The sequence below is a fragment of the Danio rerio genome, chromosome 10 (genome assembly GCF_049306965.1).
Source record: "Danio rerio strain Tuebingen ecotype United States chromosome 10, GRCz12tu, whole genome shotgun sequence".
Classification (NCBI taxonomy): domain Eukaryota; kingdom Metazoa; phylum Chordata; class Actinopteri; order Cypriniformes; family Danionidae; genus Danio; species Danio rerio.
In genome coordinates this window covers 9,301,282-9,322,668 of record NC_133185.1, presented here as the reverse complement: position 1 = coordinate 9,322,668, position 21,387 = coordinate 9,301,282, and the positions used below count along the sequence as shown (strand labels likewise).

Here is a 21,387-nt window from a genome sequence, read left to right as displayed (position 1 = left end):
GTTGCACTTAAGTCCAAAGGATTAATGTTTTTTATTATTTGATTGTTCAAGCTCATACTTTCATGCTTTGTTTGTTGATGTAGCAGAGGCCAGCTTATGAAGAGCTTCCTTGGTAGAGCAACCAACTTCCATGCAGAAGGTCGCCGGTTTTGAGTTTTGAGAATTTTTTTGTTTTTTATTCAAGTAAATATAGCTCCTATTTGTAAATGTGCTTTTGTACTTGTTTGAAAATTTAGTTTTTTAATTAGCAGTAAAGACCTTTGCTCAGCCGTTAAAAACTGTAAACTTGAGATTTGAATCTGTGGCACAAGCAAGAACAGACAAAAGAAGTTTTATACAATGTTTGTACATTGTCATTGTTGCAGGCAAATTCTCACAACACTTTCAAATACAGAAAGGCACTACAAATACAGATGTGTTAGATGAAAAATGCAGTCTGTGGAAGGTATTTGTAACAGAAATATTCTGTAGATTGAATTCATGAATGTAAAATGTTAAAAACTGTAGATTACTGGCAAACATTGCTGTCAGTATTTTTCTGTAAAAACAAGAAAATAAAAATAAAAAAGCAAAACGTTTTTTTTGTTTCACTATTGTGGAGGATAGTAGCGTCTGTGTTTAAGTCCAAGATTAACTGAGCATAACGGATGTTGTGCTGCATCTTCTTTCGTTTGTGTTACTAATGCAGTGAAGATCTGTTTGTTAATTGCAATCATACATGAACATATTAATACATCTAATGATTTTACATTTTTGTGCACTAAGCTACGAATTTGTAAACAGAACATTGTATCAGTTCATGAAATACGGTTATTTTCCGTACATTTTAACAGTTTTATAAAACAACCACAGCTGCTTCCCATATAAACTCTGAGGGAGTGTTAATTTTTACTCTAAGGTAGTTATATCTACTATCTAAAATTTGCAGTGCACAACTGAAAAGTGTTTGGGGATCCCAAAAAGTGTCAAAGCTATTTTTTATTAACTTTATTGACATTTTTTCTTCTTTAATTTAACATCAGCTTTTTAGGTCTAAAATATAAGAACAACAAGGAACCTGTGACCTATAAATGTACAGATGAAGACTTTTCTTTTTTTTTTTTCTATGTAGATGTGAAAGAAAAGTAAAGTCTCTTAAAAGTTTCTTAACTTGCTGTGTCTAGTTCTCACAGCCACTGTAGTGTTTGTTTCTGACAGCCTTGTGTCAAAATGTTCATTTTGTTGTGTGAGGGTGAATTTCACTGTGCATTTGTCAAAAGTTGCAATGCTTTACACTCCAAAGTGAAATATAAAAGTCTGTTAAAGGGACAGTTCACCCCAAAATGAAAATGTACTCAATATTTACAGTATTTAATGTACTTTGTATTTTAATGTACAGCATTTGTCTCAAGTGGTTTTAAACTTTTGTGAGTTACTTTCTTCTGTTGAACACAAAAGTAAATATTTTGAAGAAAGCTGAAAATATGTAACCTGAGTAACTCGACTATTACACTAGACCAGGCCCGGATTGGCTAATCGGGAGGACCGGGAGAATTCCCGTTGGGCCGGTCCGTTTTTTGGCCGCGAGGGCCGGTGTCCCTAGCTCCAGAATCTGTTGCTCTTAGCAGTCACACTTTTTAAAAATTATTTATTTATTTACTTGACCACAGCCTTCTTATTCATTATTTTACCGCAGCTCTGCTCCCTGCAGGTTAATGATGATATAACTAGATAAGTCACCATTTAATGTTCAGCTGTTGTGGTACAGTGGTTAGCACATTAGGTTATGATACTGCCAACCCGGGTTTAGTTTGAGTAACATTTTTTTTTTTTCATTTTTATTGTTAAGACATATAATACTGTTAGGGTTGTTGAACATTTGAAGTTCTAAAACAGCGGTTTTCTCAAAAAAGACGTGATAGTGTAATTAGAAACTGAATTGGAAATAACCTTACTTTAATATAGTCAGTGGTGAACTGAGGTGGGCCGGTCTAAGGCTTGAAACTCCAGGGCTGAAAAAGAGTCCCACTCCGGCCCTGCACTAGACAAAAGTCTTGTCCCTTATCCAAGTTTTAGGAACAACAAATAATAACCTGACTTCTAGTTCATCACTTGGTATCAGAAGTGGCTTACATGAAAGGCAAAGGCCTCTAGATTACGCTTAGTTTTACCAAAATACAATATGATCATGCCTTCATTTTCTTGTCGGCTTAGTCCCTTTATTAATCCGGGGTCACCACAGCGGAATGAACCACCAACTTATCCAGCAAGTTTTTACGCAGCTGATGCCCTTCCAGCCACAACCCATCTCTGGGAAACATCCACACACACACACATATACGGACAATTTAGCCTACCCAGTTCACCTTTACTGCATGTCATTGGACTGTAGGGGGAAAGCAGAGCACCCGGAGGAAACCCACGCGAAGGCAGGGAGAACATGCAAACTCCACACTGAAACACCAACTGAGCCGAGGTTCAAATCCGCAAGCCAGCGACCTTGCTGTGAGGCGACAGCACTACCTACTGCGCCACCGCCTCGCCATCTTGCCTTGATTTTGAACTAATTAATCAGGACAGAAAGGTCTGACTTCATTTAGACAAAAGTCTTGTCAACCAATCCTGAATCACCTTGACCTTCTTTGCTTTCAGGAACTTTGATGAGGAGGCTGAAGTTTGAGAAGGAGCCCTATCCTGCTGAAGAATTTGCCCTCCTCTGTGGTTTGTCATGTAATGGACTCAACAGATGATTCATCAGAAAAATCTACCTGCAACTTTTCCAAATGATCAAATTAAAGTCAAGTTATTATTTGTTGCTCTTACAACTGGGATCGACAACACAACTTTTGTCAGGCAGTGTAACATAAATAAATATGGAAATCAATGGTTACAGTTTACCAGCTTTTCTCAGTACATCTTCTTTTGTTTAACAGAAGAAGAAAAGCAACCCGGGCTCATTGTGGAAACGTAGCCCCGCGGATGTTTCTGCGGACCGCGATTTACGTCCCGGGAGGTACGTATTCAAGCATTTTTTGTTTTCGCGGATCCGCGAGAGGCCGCTGTGCGTGCTTTTTCGCATCTCGGGTGCCTCTCGGAGCCGTTCCCGCGCGAAAAGCGCCGGATCTGAAAAAAAAAAAAGCAAAAGACCTCGTCTTCGATTTCGACCGCGTTTTCGGATCCCGCCGCGTTCTCGCCTATATTTTTCGGATTACGTTTTTCGTCTTACCTGATTTCCGGGACCTGCTGTTCCCCGGACTTGATCCCTGTCGTCGTCCACCGCGGCCGGCGCTTCCTCCTCCTCATCTGGGGCCTCCGCTCCGCCGACGCAACGCTGTGAGCTAAGCGGACAAACTGATTGCGTCGGGAAAGCCCTCCACTCGGAGGCGAGCCGTCGGCCGGCGAGCGCGAAGAGGAGGGGCGGAGCGGCGCCACACCGCCCCGCAGCGTTCGCTCGAAAAAAAACAAACGCGGCCTTTACGTACCTCCGGCCACGTAAATCGCGGTCTCCAGAAACGTCCGCGGGGCTACGTTTCCAGAATGAGCTTGGGTTGAAGAAAAGTCTTACAGGTTTGGAGCAAGTAAATGGTTTTGGGTGAACTATCCCTTTAATAAAAACTGATGTGTTGACAGTTTCCTATTTCTTCCTCCACACTCCCCTTCATGAAAATTAACCAAAGTTTTAATACACATGGTAATTGTAGTTAAACCAATATAACCCCAAATCAACCATGATTTCGCAACACCAAAGTTTAACCATGCTATTTGTAATAAAACTGTGGTTTTTAAATTATAATCAGTGTGCCAAAACACATTGTTACACACTCTGACAGCACTTTGAAACAGAGAACCTTCCACCAGTGTTGACATCCATTGGTTTCTTGACCCTTTATATAGTGACTAACTGTCAGATTGTGGGATTTAGAATGTGCTGGAAACGCAGCCTTACTGCACACAGAGTTCAACTCAACATGCTTCTCTTGCCCAATTGAATCAGTAATGATTGAGTGAGCTGGCAGTGTGTGTCTCTGTGGTTTACCCCATACACTCCCAATCAGTTATCGGCAACACAAATGTAGCCTTCTCACTCACTCATAACTCATTGTGGTAAACAGTGAATATTTAAACAGAGTCAGATGTGCTGTTCAAGCTAAACAGCAGCTTTTCATTTCATTTTCTGACAGTTCGTTAGGAAGTCACTGATTTACTGTATTATACTGAATTATCAAGTGCTTGTTGTTGTGACGAAGGAAACTGGAAGGATTTTGTAGAAATTCAGGAAGTTTGTTGGACATTGTGATACGGGTCATTAATGAAGATCCAAAGCTCCCTCTAGCCCAGTTTCACGCCTGTTTGTTTTTGTGCAACTGTGCTGGCTTGGCATGGATCTGTGTGAACTTTCTTGGAGGAATTCAGCGTATGCCTGTGTTTTTTCCTTCCTCTGCCCGTCACGCTGTTGTTCGCAGATCAAATACTACAGATTTCCAGCATTTAGAGTAATTGGAACATAGCAGGTTCTCTAGGTTGCTCCTAGACTGAGAAGACAACACTGACTGGCTATAGTGACAAAAACAAACAAACAAATTATTAAAACTGACATAAATACATATGGGCGACATGGTGGCTCAGTGGTTAGCAATGTTGTCCTACAGCAAGAAGGTCTAATTTGAGTCCCGGTTTGGTTGATCAATTGGCATTTCTGAGTGTAGTTTGCATGTTCTCTCCGTGTTGGCGTGGGTTTCCTCTGGGTGCTCCGGTTTCCCCCAAAGTCCAAAGACATGCGTTAAAAAATCATTGAAGTGTATGAGTGTGAATGAGTGTGTATTGATGTTTTCTAGTGATGGGTTGCAGCTGGAAGGGCATTTGCTGTGTAAAACATATGCTAGAAGTTGGCGGTTCATTCCACTGTGGCAACCCCTAATGAATAAAGGGACTAAGCCAAAAAGAAAATGAATAAATAAATAAATAAATAAATATGCATACTTTATGTATTTGTAAATAATATATGAGTCATTGATAATATGATTTGATAATACATATAGTTGGAAATAATAGGGCCATAATTATTATAAGCACCAAAGCATTAATTATTATAATTAATAATAATTTAAATATTTCACATCTAAAAATATTTTATATTCTGAAATTAATGTAATTTACATTTAATTTCAATTTATTATTGTTTTTTTCTTCTTATGGCATATATAACTTTATGTCTTATGTTGCATATAAATTTTCTTTTATACCAAAAATTATTTGAATATTACATATAGATAATGTTCCATGAAGACATTTTAAAAACATCCTACTGTACATACCCCTTATCAAAAATGAGTTTGTAATTAACATGCATTGCTAAGAACTTAATTTGAACAACTTTAAAAGTGATTTTCTCAGTAGTTAGATTTTCTGAACCATCAGATAATATGAGTTTTAAAGTTTAAAATAACCAATAATTTACCAAAAAATTAAACTGAAGGAAATTTCTGGTATTTAATGTCTGTTATTTTATGTTTAATTTATGTAATTTAACGACCGTTATTTTAAAAAAAATTCCGGCACCCCAGCTGCCTGAAATAAACCGTTAAATTACAGATTTTTTTTACAGTGTATGTAATCACACACATACATTTAATCCAACCCAGGCTCAATCTGAAAATGTACCTCTATATACATTTCTGAAGACCGACAAATACATCCAAGGAGGTACGTTTTTTTGTAGATTTTGTTTTCACAAGTCCAAGAGACGTGATGTGTACGCTGTGTACGCTTTTTGAGATCTTAAATTCCTCTCGTGAGAGCCATCCGTGCCTACTGTACTAGCATAAACCAACGAAAAGCCACTTTCGATTGACTGACTGACAGACTGACTGACTGACCCACCCTCCTCCTTCCTTAAACCCAACCAATTGGATTGATTGACCCACAAATCCACTTCCCTTAACCCAATCAACAATTTTCAAAAGCAATCCAGAAAAAGAAAAGCCCCTGCCTGATGTTTACCATGTCTTTTTGTCTTACCTGCTTTCTGGAATCGTTCTTCATGGGACTCGGACCCTGTCATTGTGGTTTAACTCTTCTCTGCATCTCAAGTCCACCAACATACATGGTGAGCTAACAGGACAAACTGGTAAGAGAGGGAAAAACGTCCATATGGAGGTAGGTGGTCAGCTGTTAAGCAGGAAAAGCAACGGCGTCATACCGCCCCATAGCAATCATTTAAAAAATTAAATAATTCGCATTCTCCAGAAACGTACATAGGGCTACGTTTTCACAATGGGCATTTTCACAATGAGATTGAAGTTGATTCAATCTATTTTTTGATGCTGGGTGCATATAATATGAATATGTTTGTAATCTGTGTACGTCTATACACAGATACATCAAGCTTGAGACCTATACACATTCAGTTCAATCCTTTAATCTACACAGTCATGCTCTCAGACTGGCAGCAACCAGATATATCTCTTCTGATCTGCTTGTTTGACAGGCCTCAGCAGGTGCCCGAGCAAATCAACACCAATCACAAGAGTTCAGAGTTCACAGAAAGCCCCTCCATGATCATGTTTTAGGAGTGCGAGAGTTACAAATGTCTGGTATGATTTAAGAAGGAGGCCGAAGGTAATGTAACAAGAGCAGAAGAGAGACTAGCTACCTGCTCCACGAGGACGATGAAGTTCAAATGTCAACCGTCCAGCGGCTAGACTGCCAGGACCAGTCCGATATGCTGATACTCTCTCTGAGATTTTCACACTCGGGTCGCACTATTTATTGAAATCCAATGCTCACTTTAGTCTCTCCACAGCTCCTTCGTGGAGGGTCTTTCATGGGGATTGATCAACTGCGATAAAAATTCGTCACAGCAGGGAGTCTCATGTTCATTTTGACACGCCATTCAACATGCTGTTACATCACATCTGGGAAACCATGTGGCTCCATTTACTCACTTGACAGAGCTGATCGGTGGGTGGAATTAGGGTTATGACTTCTGCTCTCTCCTGACCTCAGTTGCACATCACCTGGTCTGGATTAATGGTAAACACAGGCCTGGGTTAGCAGCTTTCTTTTTGAGTCTTGAGCAGAAGGGGGTCCCATTGTTGTTGACTTCCTGCACGTCTTCTGCGGAGGGAAGCGGAAAGGGAGGTTACAGCAGGGAACATGTCAATGGATTTAATCTGGCTGTATTCCATCAGCACATTGAAATTTTAGCAGAAAGTTGTTCTGTCTTTTCTGTGCTATGCAGGAAGTTAGTTGGTTATTAAAATGCACGTATACAGACACATAAAGTGCAATATCATTTCATATGCATGTTTAATTTTAGGAGATACTTTTTATTTTTAAAGTGTTAAAAGAGGAACAAAGACAAAGCAGTAAATTAAAAAGAGCCAACATGAGTGCATGTTTAGGGTGTGTTCTCCTTTTTCTTTTGATCTGCATACATCTCAATGACTCAAATAACTTATTAATAGTCATCTGGAATGGCAAAGAAAGCGTTCTTGCAGGACTCCCTGAGTTCATCAAGATTTTTTGATTTCGTCTTCAATGCCTCCTCTTTCATCTTACCCCAGTCATGCTCAATTATGTTCATGTTTGGTGACTGGCCTGGCCAATCCTGGAGCACCTTCTTTGCACATTTGACCTTTATCCTGCTGAAGAATTTGCCTTCTCCTGTGGTTTGTAGTGTAGTGGACAGCACAAATGTCTTAACACCTCAGGCTGTTGATATTGCCGCTCACTCTGCAGATCTCTCACATGCCCCCTTACTGAATGTAACCCCAAACCATGATTTGTCCTTCACCAAACTTGACTGATTTCTGTGTGAATGTTGGGTCCATGCAGGTTCTAATTGGTCCTCTGCAGTATAGGGCCAGCTGAGAGTAAACATGATTTGTATGCCTTTTTGGACATTCTGATTTCACACTATGCTTTTAGTTTGGTTAGTTTGGTTTTACATCTATTATATATTTTTATGATATTAAAAACAAATTTTAATAAGCCATTAAACTTTTGATTTTATGCAGTGCAACATACAGGGAGAATTTCACTTACCCAAATTGCTAATCCTTTTTTAAGCCTATTATTATTATTATTATTATTATTATTATTATTATTATTATTATTGAATGACGCGGTGGCGCAGTAGGTAGTGCTGTTGCCTCACAGCAAGAAGGTCGCTGGTTCAAGCCTTGCCTGAATCAGTTGGCATTTCTGTGTGGAGTTTGCATGTTCTCCCCACGTTTGCGTGGGTTTCCTCCGGGTGCTCTGGTTTCCCCAAATCCAAAGACATGTGGTACAGGTGAATTGGGTAGGCTAAATTATCCATAGTGTATGAGTGTGTATGGATGTTTCCCAGAGATGGATTGCAGCTGGAAGGGCATCCGCTGCTTAAAACATGTGCTGGATAAGTTGTCAGTTTATTCTGCTGTGGCGACCCTGGATTAATAAAGGGACTTAAGCCAAAAAGAAAATAAATGAATGAATAATTATTATTTTATTGTATTTTTGTAAAATGCTCAATAATTATACAAAGTAACTGAGATTTAGTTTTTTATATTTACCAATAAAAAACATTGTATGCAAGGATCAGGCATTTTTATCTCCTAACAGGCAGACCTCTCACAATTATGACTATATTGCAACTTTATTTCTTGCAATTAGTGAATTTACAGTTTTCTCTGTCTCAATTCAGTTCAGTTCAATTCAATTCAATAACTGCTTTCTTGGCATGACAAATGTATTGCCAAAGCCTTCATAAAGTTTACATTAAAAAAGAACATATATATATATATATATATATATATATATATATATATATATATATATAATTTAAAAACATTGTAAACACAGTAAATAGTAGTAGTTAAAAAAATAACAATAATTATTATTTAAAATAATATATATTAAAAAATAATAATAAACCAGAATAAACTGTACATTTAACAATCAACATTTTAGGATAAAACAGTAAAAATAAATAATAATCAGTATATTTACAATGATTTATTTATAATAACCTAGATGTGTGTGTATGTTTCTCTCTATCTCTTAGATTTGCAGGGTATAAACTCATGCACTTTTGAGTTCATACCACAATATCTGGGGAACTGAATAACTGAACTTATCTGATTTCATCCGTGTCATTTATAGATTAAATTGATTGATTCTTATTTTTGACTACTTTTATGTCACATTCCTTTTCCTCCCACCCACTGACTATACTGCTCAAGTCTCTTCAGATTGCACCAGTGTTATTGTTGCTCCATTAAGCCTTGATGATTGTTCCTGCATTTTTTCTAAAAGTAAAGCAACAAGACAGAGCTTCCTCTAATTGTCCTGTCTTGAACCGATGACATCTGAAATGCTTTCAAAAAAGCATTCCCGTTTCGCTTGGTCTCAATTTACACATTTAACGAGCTTGTGAGAGCACATGGCATTGACTGTTTAGCCTTGGTTTTGTTTATGAACTCTGAGGAATGTGTGCAGATAATGGCACTATGAATATGCAGTTTTAGGGTTGATGGTTTTTCCTGTGCCTGAATGCCCAATAAAATGCAACTATGACTCAACTATGAATTGAAAAAATCAATTATTATTAAATGCAGTAGCGAGAAAAGTTTAATCATTCATATTGTTATTCCACGTCACAACTTTTTGTAATGGCACTCAACATTATATCTTGTAAACTTTGTGATTTAGTATTTTCAAATCACGAATTACTTCTATTTCAAATACCCCAGCAGGCACAGGACGTCAACATGACCTCTGATTGATGTTGTACCCTGTTTTTTTTATTATTATTTTTTATTATTATTTTTTATATTGAATACAAAATATAACATTACTGCATTGAAGCGAAAATTCTATAACAAAAACTTAGGAAAGAGAGAGAAGAAAAAAAAACTTTACAAAGCCTCCGTTATTAAGAAAAAAAATATCATGAGCTTTAAGAAACGTGTTCTTCTTATTATTATTAATAAGCTTAAATTATTTAATATTAAACGACATTTCAGCAAGAAATTACTAAATCTAGGTATTGCCTTTAGGAACTTATTTTTGTGTGTAAAAATGTACAGTGTAATGCAAAAAAATTAACAATAAGATTAAGAGCGTGATCATTACTAAAGAGAAATACAGACATAAATATTTTTAGACAAATTAAAATCATATCTAAACAAGGACAATCTATTTTTTTATTATTTTATATTAAGTTTAATGTAAGTGCAACTATAGGATAAGTGAAATAAAGTTCTTCATATGTACAAATGAGATTAAATATATTATATATATATATATATATATATATATATATATATATATATATATATATATATATATATATATATATATATATATATATATATATATATATATTAAATATATTATATTAAAATAATTAGCAATTTGGGAATTTGTATATACATTATTCAAAATCTTTAAAATATCTCTTATTTTGTTGGATATGCTGAACTTTTCAGGTAATAACCATGCACTTTTCCATTGAATACTTTACAAAAAAAATTGGTCCAGAAAAATGTACATATTGGGGAGGTAGGACATTGCATTTTGTTTGTAAATGAAAATGGGTTGATGTCAGAACCCAACGTCAGTTCGACATTAACATAGAACATCAGACAGATGTTGCATTTTGATTACATTCTACACAACCTAAAAACAACAAAATAACAATGTCTAATGATGTTACAGCTTGACGTTGTGTGGACGTTACCAATATCACATCTCTTAGACGTTGGATTTTGGTTGCTATACCTGACAAATAAATGTCAGTATTTGACATCAATATGACAATGGTTTAAGTTGTTGGCTCAACAGTGGATTATGGTCACTTTCTAACATCTCTTTCCATCTCTGATTGTACATCATGTTTATTTTCTTGCTCAGACCAATCATTTTACTTAATAAGACATCAATGTGCTGTATCATCAGGAGTTAGAGGTATTTATTTATTTATTTATTTTCAAAGTGCTGTTAACCATTAGATTTGATTTTATTTTTTTTTTATCACAAAAACAACAGATTCAAGTAAAAACCTTCTTTTTTGTTTTATTAATTAAATAAAATGCCACCTTCACTGTGATTTCATGGCTTAAATTAAATTGATAGTACATTTTTACATGTTTATTTGCATCTTTATGGTGAATTACTTTTAGTATTCATCATTAATCAAGTCTCTTTGCCATGTAATAATGTACTTAATAAAATACTAAACTGCACTAACATTTTTTTTTCACTTGATGCCCCCAAAAGATCAAATTTAATTACACACAAAACCACATATTTATTGTTGTGTAAACAGACTCAAATCCAAAAGAATTGGTTAGTAAACAGATTATGTGATCCGGCAGTGAATTTGCTCCAATGCTGCTGCTGTCTTTCAGTCTCTTCATACATCCTCTAAATGAGATTACATGGAGCTCACTTATGATGTAGCTCAAGGAAAAAGCTTTTAAAAAGCAGCCCATCATCTGCATTTGTTGTCCCCTCAGCTCATAAATAATCCACAATAGATTTTTTTTTTTTACATCATGGCACCACTGACACTGCTCATATGCCATCATCAGAGATGGGCACAAATACATCAAAAAGTACGTTACGACAAATTACAGATCCTTGCTTTTCAGATTTATTGAATTAAATTACTAGTAATTTGTTAATAAAAGTAAAATAATAGTCATTTTGAATACAAAGATACATGGAAATGCAGCACAAGGTTTTTGTGTTATTGTTTGTTGGAATTCAGCCACAAACATTGACAGCTATATGCTTATATTAGACAACTATATTAAGTGCAAATTTAAATTACTTCAATGTACAATATATAAAAATATATTTCATGTTGATCCAATGTTTTCTTAGGATATATCAGGATGCTTTACCAGAGATGGGTTGCGGCTGGAAGGGCATCCGCTGCGTAAAAACGTGCTGGATAAGTTGGCGGTTCATTCCGTTGTGGCGACCCTGGATTAATAAAGGGACTAAGCTGAAAAGAAAATGAATAAATATCAGGATGCTGTCACTTTAAGACTGATACTGATGAACCTATATTATGTATCGATCTTTTTACTCCATTTTAAGTTTACTTGAGGCGTAAACAATAAGTCCACATTAATATTTGGCATTTGTTCATCATTTTTCTTTATTAACTAAATGAAAATGTTTAGCTAACATTAGCTGGCAAGCTAAAGTCACTCACAAACTAGCAAGATAATGCACAAGTTTGAGAGAATCACAGCTGTTTGCTCCTTTCTTCTGATAACATTTATTAATGGGTTGTAATGTTTTAATATCAGTTGTTGTTGAAACCATTAGTGTTATGGTTTGTATATTCGTTTTCATCACATGGATGTTTGATTAAGTAGTCATATTTTAAGTATCCCACATAAAACATAGTACATAGTATTTTATAGTAAAGTGTATTACGCTTAGTATTTATAGTATACTCCTTGAATGAAACAGCATTGTGTAGGATTCATTATCATGAACTGATAAACTAGTAATAAATACAGTGATACCAACAGCAAACAGTTGTTGTATTATATTTGTAGAAAACTTAATACAGCATTGGACCACATCTATAGATTTACCACAACATGTCAAAAGCATTTCTGTATTTTGTAATTTTTATGTGGAAATACAGACTCTTGAATTATTTACAGATGGCGTCTGATCATGTTGATCAAAAATAAATAAATTAACAATACAAATAAGAAAATAGCATCCATCTGTGTTTACCTGTGTTTCGTTTTTCCGCGTTTACCGAAGCTCTTTATATGCTTTCGCGTCGCATATCTACTGAGGGGGATTGAGGAGCCCATGTGTGCCACAGTTTTTAGGGTAAGAGGATCTTTCATCGGGTGTCTGATGTCTTTAAAGAGGGGCTCTGACTGCTGCCTCACACTGGGGGGTTGACGGCTAAACAAATGTCTCCAGTTATGGGTCGAGAGGACTGGAGGTCTTCTTCACCGTCGACCTTTCTGGATGATTTAAAGCGCCTGTCAGGCTCTGTCACGGGTTCACTGCGTGCAAATGCACAAAACGAATGATTATTTTTCTTTTTAAGGCCTGCTAATTGGTTTCTCTTCCTCCGTTATTGAAATGCTCGGTGTTTTCTTTAATGAAAACAGCAGGGGCACTAAACTACATTAAGAAAGCCGTGAACTTTCATTGAGAGTTATTGGAGTCATTATCATTGATTTACTAGTGCAGGCATTTTGTTTCAAGTATCCTAATAGGTTCATAGTCATTACAAGTTATTATGATATACTCATTAAAGAGTATACTGAATATTGATGCCAAATGCTCTTTTTACAGCGTCACTAGATTATAGTCTACAATCTGATCAGTAGGCTATTGCATTAATGTTAAAGTTTTCACTAAAATATTCTTTCTATCAAATAAGAAATAATGCTTTTTTTCTTTAATGGTATTGTTGAAAATACTTAAACAAATAGTCAAAATATGTTTTGACATTCTGCATTACATAATTACCTAGCCTTTTTGCTAGTTTGCTGAAATTATGTTACAAAATTATAAATATTTAATTTCATTTTCTTGTCGGCTTAGTCCCTTTATTAATCCGGGGTCGCCACAGCGGAATGAACCGCCAACTTATCCAGCAAGTTTTTACGCAGCGGATGCCCTTCCAGCTGCAACCCATCTCTGGGAAACATCCACACACACATTCACACACACACACACACACTCATACACTATGGACAATTTAGCCTACACAATTCACCTGTACCGCATGTCTTTGGACTGTGGGGGAAACCGGAGCACCCGGAGGAAACCCACGCTAAGGCATGGAGAACATGCAAACTCCACATAGAAACGCCAACTGAGCCGAGGTTCGAACCAGCAACCCAGCGACCTTCTTGCTGTGAGGCAACAGTAACTACTACGCCACTGCCACACCAAATTTATAAATATATATTTCCATAATATATTTAGAATATTCAATCAGTTACATTTTAGGATATATATTTGTCAACTTATTTTTTCTATTTCTTTGTAGTTTTAGTTCTGTTAGGGGAACATTTGAGGTTGTAAAGTTTATATTTAGTTATTTTAATAAACAAAAACTACACTGTAAAATCTATTAAGTTGACCTTAGAAAAATTGATTAAACTGATTGTCTTGAAATTTCTAAGTAAAGTAGGGCATTCATTATAAGTCAGCAAAACTAAAGTTTGGATTTACAACTTCTTAATAAAGTAAACTTCAGTACCGTTGACTATTTGTTGTATTAACTTTTTATTAGTGTTCACATTACTATGAAAATATTAGGAAACAGATTGCCTTAACATTATCAAGTAAGCTGAGCTAAAACATTTAAGTAAAGACAAAAACCAACTTTATAGTGGTTTTAGTTTTTGTTTACGATAATATTTTTCTTTTCCACATAATATAAAGATGGATTATATAACTATATTATAAATAAAATAAATGTTTTTATAATGTTTCACCTTTATTGAAGGTTTATAAATAAATACTAACTAAAACTTTCGGATATTTCTTTCATATGAGATAACAAAGGAGTGTTATTTCAGTGAACTATCATCAATCATTTTAGTATTTGTTATATTATAAATTATATTTATATGTATTTTCAGTTAAAATTAAATTGAATATTTTGGAATTTTTATAATTACATTTTTTAAAACTTATTTCATTTTAATTTGTAGCCAACTAATTTTTATTTATTTCTAAAGTTTTTCATTTAATATTTGTACTATATACCTTTATATGATCTAATTTCTATTTTTCATTAATTTCTGTTATCAAAACAGCTTAAGTTAATTGTTTAAAATACAGAAGACTGCATGATCCTTTATTTTCACATAAAAAAAAATTGTAATTATATATTTATAAACAAATAGTTCAGATTTCATTTAATATATAAGACAAAAAACAAAATAAACATTTAAAACACACATTTAATTATTTATTTATTTATTTATTGTTTTGGTTTAGTCCCTTTATTCATCAGGGGTCATCACAGCGGAATGACCCTCCAACTTATCCAGCACATGTTTTACATAGTGGATGCCCTTCCAGCTGCAACCCAGTATTGGGAAACATCCATATACACTCATACAGCTAATTTAGTTTATTCAATTCACATATACCGCATGTCTTTGGACTGTGGGGGAAACCAGAGCACCCGGAGGAAACCCACGCCCACACACGGTAAACATGCAAACTCCACACAGAAATGCCAACTAAGCCGGGACTCGAACCAGCGACCATCTTGCTGTGGTCTTCCTCAAAATCTAAATTAATTTTAAAAAAATCTAAACAGTCATAATAATGTTACAGTGATTCTAATCCTCTCAGCAGCTCATGTTACAGAGCATTGTCATCCTCACCGAGACTAAATCAAATGCAGCTCTTGGACTACACACAAATATGCTACTGAAATGGTCAGGGAGGAAGGCATGTGGATGCGACTGTTTATTCAAGCCCGTGTATACACAAGACATATTTCAGTACCTTTTGGGGATTGTAGAGATGCAACCGTTGGATCATCCAAACTGTGTGTTTGTGTCTCGATTTCACATCAGATTAGACTGCAAAGGCATCATTACTGCAGAACAAGCTAAACGCATTAAGAGTGGTCTTCCTCTGAGCAGAAGGTAATCATCATCATCATCATCATCACTGTCATGGTCAATAATGAGCACAGCTGGATGTTTGATAGTGTAAATATGTGCAGTTTTCACACAGCTATCAGTTACACTGGCGGCCACAAGGGGCAAAGGCTGAGTTTCTGAACACTGAGGGGAGGAAACACACATGTAAAATCTACAGATGGTTTCTTTTTATTCTTGTCTTCTTATTCAACCTATTTATTCAAATACTGGTTTATAGGTCTCCTACCTCCTATTCTCCTATTCTTTCCTCCTATTCTTATTTTATTATTAAAAATTTGGAATTTATTTTATTTCATTATGAGCAGCACAGCACTGCCATGTGCAACACGCCAAGTTATAATTAATATATTTTTTGTATTCTATTTTATTTATAAAAATATTTATTTTCGATTTTATTTGAATTGTTATGAGCAGTGCAGCTCTACACAACGCAGCTAGATCAGTTATATTTTTTATTATATTTTAATTAATTAATTTATTTATTTATTATATTTTTATAGAATTTTTATTCCACAGCATGTAATTTTCACATTTGCCATTTTATTTTAAAAAATTAATTATTATATTTATCTCTTATCTTTTAGTTTTTTTTTTACTTAAAATGCTTTAAATTACTTAAAGTGTCATACATTTTTGATGTAATTTTTTTTCCATTTATAATTACATTATAATTTATTTTATTATGAGCATGCAGCACAACTCATAATGCAGCAAGTTCAGCTATTCTTTTATATTTTTATCTTAGTTAATTTCGATTTATTTTGAAAAGGGTTTTATATATATATATATATATATATATATATATATATATATATATATATATATAGTTAAAGTCAGAATTACCTGTTTAACGGAGAGAAGATTATTTCAACACATTGCTAGACATAATAGTTTAAATAACTCATCTCTAATAACTGATTTATTTTAAATTTGCCATGATGAGAGTTCAAGACAGTTCTATACAGCTTAAAGTGACTTTTAAAGGCTTAACTAGGTTAATTAGGTTAACTAGGCAGGTTAGGGTAATTAGGCAAGTTATTGTATTATGATGGTTAGTTCTGTAGACTGTTGAAAAAATATATATAGCTATAAATTTTGACCGTAAAATGATTTTTGAAAAAATTTAAAACTGCTTTTATTCCAGCTGCAATAAAACAAATAAGACTTTCTCCAGAAGGCAAAATATTATCAGACATACTGCGAAAACTCTAATAATTCTGACTTCAACTATATATATATATATATATATATATATATATATATATATATATATATATATATATATATATATATATATATATATATATATACATACATACATATATATTTATTTATATATATTTATATATACAATATAACTATGTATAAGTTTTTTAACAATTACATTTTTTTATTTCAGCCCATATGTACTGCATGTAACACCCCTGTTTCAGTTCTAAGTACATGTTTTAAACAAAAAGTGTTTAGTCTGACATCTAGTGGCTGAAGGTGTTTTTACACAGCACAGGTTATTACTACGTTTTTTGTTTTGTAGTTTAATAATCACATGCCAAACGGCTTCATCTAATTATATCGGTGTGGATTTGTGGGGACTGTGCATTTGTTTTTTAATAATATTTTTCATAATTGTACACGCTTTATCTTCTGTTTAAACTCTCAGAGGTCATTATAATAGTTCAAAACCCATAAGCATTGTGTACAACAGCATTCCTGAAAACTAAAGATTAAAATAAAATATATAATTTATTCTATTTTAAAGCTGCGTTTTTTTCTGTTTATTTATTTATTTATTTATTTATTTATTTATTTTTTGTTGTTGTTGCTTTTTTTTGCATTTTGAACAGCAGTGTTGCTGAAAATAATCAAATATATATATTTCAATAGTCGTATTTCAAAACTTAAGGGAAAACAATGGATTCATTTTGAAATTAGTATTATTATTTTATTAATTTATTTGCTTTGGTGGTTCATTCCTCTGTGGCCCTTGAAAGGAATAAACTAAATGATAGTGAGTGTGTTGTGCTCCATACAGTACATAAAAGTAATTACATAACTGTGACATAAATAAAAAATCCACCCATATCTTTTTCATGGTACATAGAAGCTAAAAAAATAGATACATGAGGGTGAATTTATGGACAAATGTACATTTTTTGGAAGAAATGTATGAGCAAAACATATTTATTTCATTCCTAATGAGTTCCTATATATAATCAAAATATATGATTGTCATATTTCTTAATGTTTCCAACTCGGAAGAAAAGAAATAGATCAGGGCAAAGATGAAAGCTCTGAGAGCAAAAACCAGACTGGATCCATGAATTCATGTCTTTCTGGGCTGTTGAAGTGCAGCACCGCTTTCATTCATTATTTGATGTGGAGCACAAAGGTGCCTGTAAGGGTTCGAGAGGACAGAGAGAAACACCAGAAGAGCACAAGATCTTTTCAAATCACCGTCATCTGCTCTCATAGCTGAGAAATGGAGAGTATCAGTGAATGATTATATTATCTCATAGTAGAAATCATAGAAGAAAATATATTTTATTTTCCATTTAATGACTAAATGTAAATGTAAATGTACTTGCTACTTTGCTGGCATACATAGCAAATTATGACAAAAATTTTTCCAAATTACTTCCCTCAAAGCAAGACATCTTGTTTGATCTTTAATTAAATGTCTATTTAATTATTTTAAATAATAGACAATGCATATTAATGTGCTTGTTTCATAATTTTCTGCATCTGTAATTGGCTGTCAGTAAGTGGTATGTTAATATCTACTCATATTGATTTTATTGTAATGTTTGTTATACTTTTTTTTCTGTTTGGCAGGTGAAATGGGCTTTACTGTCATTTTTAAATGTATTGTAGTAGTCAACATTATACTTGAAAGCAATATTTTCAAAATATCTACTTCAAACTTCAGACTTAAAGAGATTCTGTCACTGATGAGCCTTCACTTGTTCAAAACCTATTTGAGTTTCCTTTTCAGTTGACCACAAAAGATATTTTGTAAAATTCTGGTAGCTGGGACGCATCAATTCCCATAGTATTTTTTTATGGAAGTCCATGGGTTCTAGTGATCAACATTTAAAATTATTCAAAATAATTTATTTTGTATTCAACAGAAGAAAAAACTCTCAGTTTAAGGTTTAAAACCACATGAGGAGAATAAATGATGAAGTGATGTGGGTAACTATCCCTAAAATCTGTGTAATAATTTGTAAGATTGACTAAAATAGTTTTAAAATAATCATAGTCATTTAAATCGTCATTATTGTTGACAGACCAGAATGGCAAATTCCTAAAAAAGTATTACTAATACAATCAGCATGTTGTTAGCATTTCTAGACTGTTTAATATTTGGCTAGCATGAATTTACATGTTGTTAGAATATAGCATTTTGCTAGCATTAATTAACAGATTGCTTGCAGCTTGTATCAATTAGACATGCTAATTATGTTGATAGCATGTTTCGAGCATGGCTTACATTGTTAGCAAGAATAAACGTGTAGCTACTATGTTTTGTCATTCATTAATTCATTCATTGATTTTCTTTTCGGCTTAGTCCCTTTAATCGGAGGTCGCTTTAGCAGAATGAACAGCCAACTTATTCAGCATATGTTTAACGCAATGGATGCCCATCCAGCTGCAACTCATCACTGGGTAACATCCATACACTCTCATTCACACACATACACTATGGACAATTTTAGCTTGTCTTTGAACTTGTGGGGGAAATCGGAGCACCCGGAGAAAACCCACGCGAACTTAGGGAGAACATGCCAACCTTCTTGCTGTGAGGCACTACTGCGCCACCGCATCACCACTATGCTTTGTTCTATGTTTTTTTTTTTTTGTTTGTTTTTTGGATGACGTTTTGATGGTAACGTTTATTTTTGTCTGTATTAGACTGTAAGGTAGCTGAAATTGAATTGCATTTTAAGTAACCGGACCATCCCAGCAAACATTTATTAGATATTCACTGACAGCCCAAATTTAGCCTTGTTTTAGACCATTAGAGATCTTTTAAAGACAAAAACACTTGTACTTTCAGCAAAATTCTTATTTAAAGCTGTACTGAAATAAAAATAAATATGACCTACATCTTGGATAGCCTGAGAGTGAGTAAATTAAAAGCAGTTTTTCAGTTTTGTGAACTACACCCTCTAAATGTACTTCTCTTATTAGGCACATTCGCTAAATTAGCATTTTAATAACCTTCTGAAAGACGTGGATAATTGCGCTTGAGGCTTGATATTTCTCACTCTGTTTTGTAACGTGACAATAAATAGGTAGGGGCAAAGATGAAAGCTCTGAGAGCAAAAAGCAGAGATTTGATCCATTAATTCATCTCTTTCTGTGAGGATGAATTGGCCCGTTGAAGTGCAGCACCTCTTTCATTATTTGATCTACAGCACAAAAGGTTGAGAGCCTGAAGCAATGGTGTAAAGCACCATCTCCAAACAAGATCTTTTCAATTCACTCACATGCTCAACCACTGAGAAATGGGGGAATTAGTGAATGCATTGATTTGATTATACGGTTCAAAACACAGGTCCTACATAAGAGAGGTCCTTCATATGAGTCTGCTGTGCAGGACATCCACTACAGGACAGCACAACTGATTTCCTTGTTTTTAAGTGTTAAAACCATCTTTCACAGCAACACTGGATTGTTGGGAAAATATAGCTAAATTTCAGGAAAACTATAGCTAAAATGCACATCAGATGCAGTAAAACAAACAATCTTGTTTAAAAATTCTGAACATTTATCGAAGACTAATTTCTGTGTGATAATTCTGTTATCACCTCAAAAAAAAAATTAAAGCATAGTGCTTGATTTGTAAAGAAACAGCAGCTCACCAAAGATTAAAAAAAAAATGTTCCACAGTAAAACTGTTCTGTCAATTATTAGTTCACATCTTGTGATTAACATCTTTAAAATCGCATTATGGGTAGGCATGGGACGATAACCGGTTTTAAAGTTTACCTCGGTTTTTTAAAAGTCAAGGTTTTAAAACCGTTCCTATAGGTGTTTGTAAGTTTTGTTGTTTTTAATGTTTTTTTCTAAATCTATTGTATTAAGTTTTTTTTTCAGTCCATGATTCAGGAAACATCTGAAAAACAAATATAAACTAACATCCAGTGTGCTGTAGAGCTGAACAGTGCAGTGGCTTACTTTATTTCCAAAGTAAATAAAGATTTTTAAAGATGCCGTTTCAAGTTGAAAAGAAATCTGTGTTTTTGAAATTGAGACAGCAGAAGTCATTTAATGTTTGCTGACATTTATTGTTTCAAAATATTTTAAATGTTAAAAAATATATACCATGTTGAATGGGGAAAAAGGCGACGGAGTGATGCCTTAGGTAGTGCTGTCACCTCACAGCAAGAAGGTCGCTGGTTCGAGCCTTGGCTGGGTCAGTTGGCGTTTCTGTGTGGAGTTTGCATGTTCTCTCTGCGTTTGCATGGGTTTCCTCCGAGTGCTCCGGTTTCTCCCACAAGTCCAAAGACATGCGGTACAGGTAAACTGGGTAGGCTAAATTGTTAGTAGTATATGAGTATGAATGAGTGTGTGTGGATGTTTCCCAGAGATTGGTTCGGTTGGCGGTTTATTCTGCTGTGGCGACCCTGGATTAATAAAGGGACTAAGCCAAAAAGAAAATTAATTAATAAATGAAAGGGGAAAAAGATGTTGTTCTTTAACCAGACATTTTAAAAGAACAGTAATATTAGTAAGA

The 21,387-nt window shown here is 34.4% G+C and overlaps 1 long non-coding RNA gene across 2 annotated transcripts; it reads right to left on the bottom strand.

Moving 5' to 3' along the window:
- Positions 1-1,825: 1,825 nt before the first annotated feature.
- Positions 1,826-12,876, bottom strand: LOC141376308 (uncharacterized). 2 transcript variants are annotated; one of them, XR_012386134.1, is made up of 6 exons: positions 12,727-12,876; positions 11,871-11,974; positions 6,924-7,095; positions 6,632-6,817; positions 5,998-6,103; positions 1,826-4,533 (listed from the first exon to the last, which is right to left on the bottom strand). It is a non-coding gene; the product is annotated as an uncharacterized lncRNA (long non-coding RNA). The 2 variants fall into 2 exon arrangements; XR_012386133.1 differs by lacking the exons at positions 1,826-4,533; positions 5,998-6,103 and having other exon boundaries at positions 6,378-6,817.
- Positions 12,877-21,387: the final 8,511 nt, after the last annotated feature.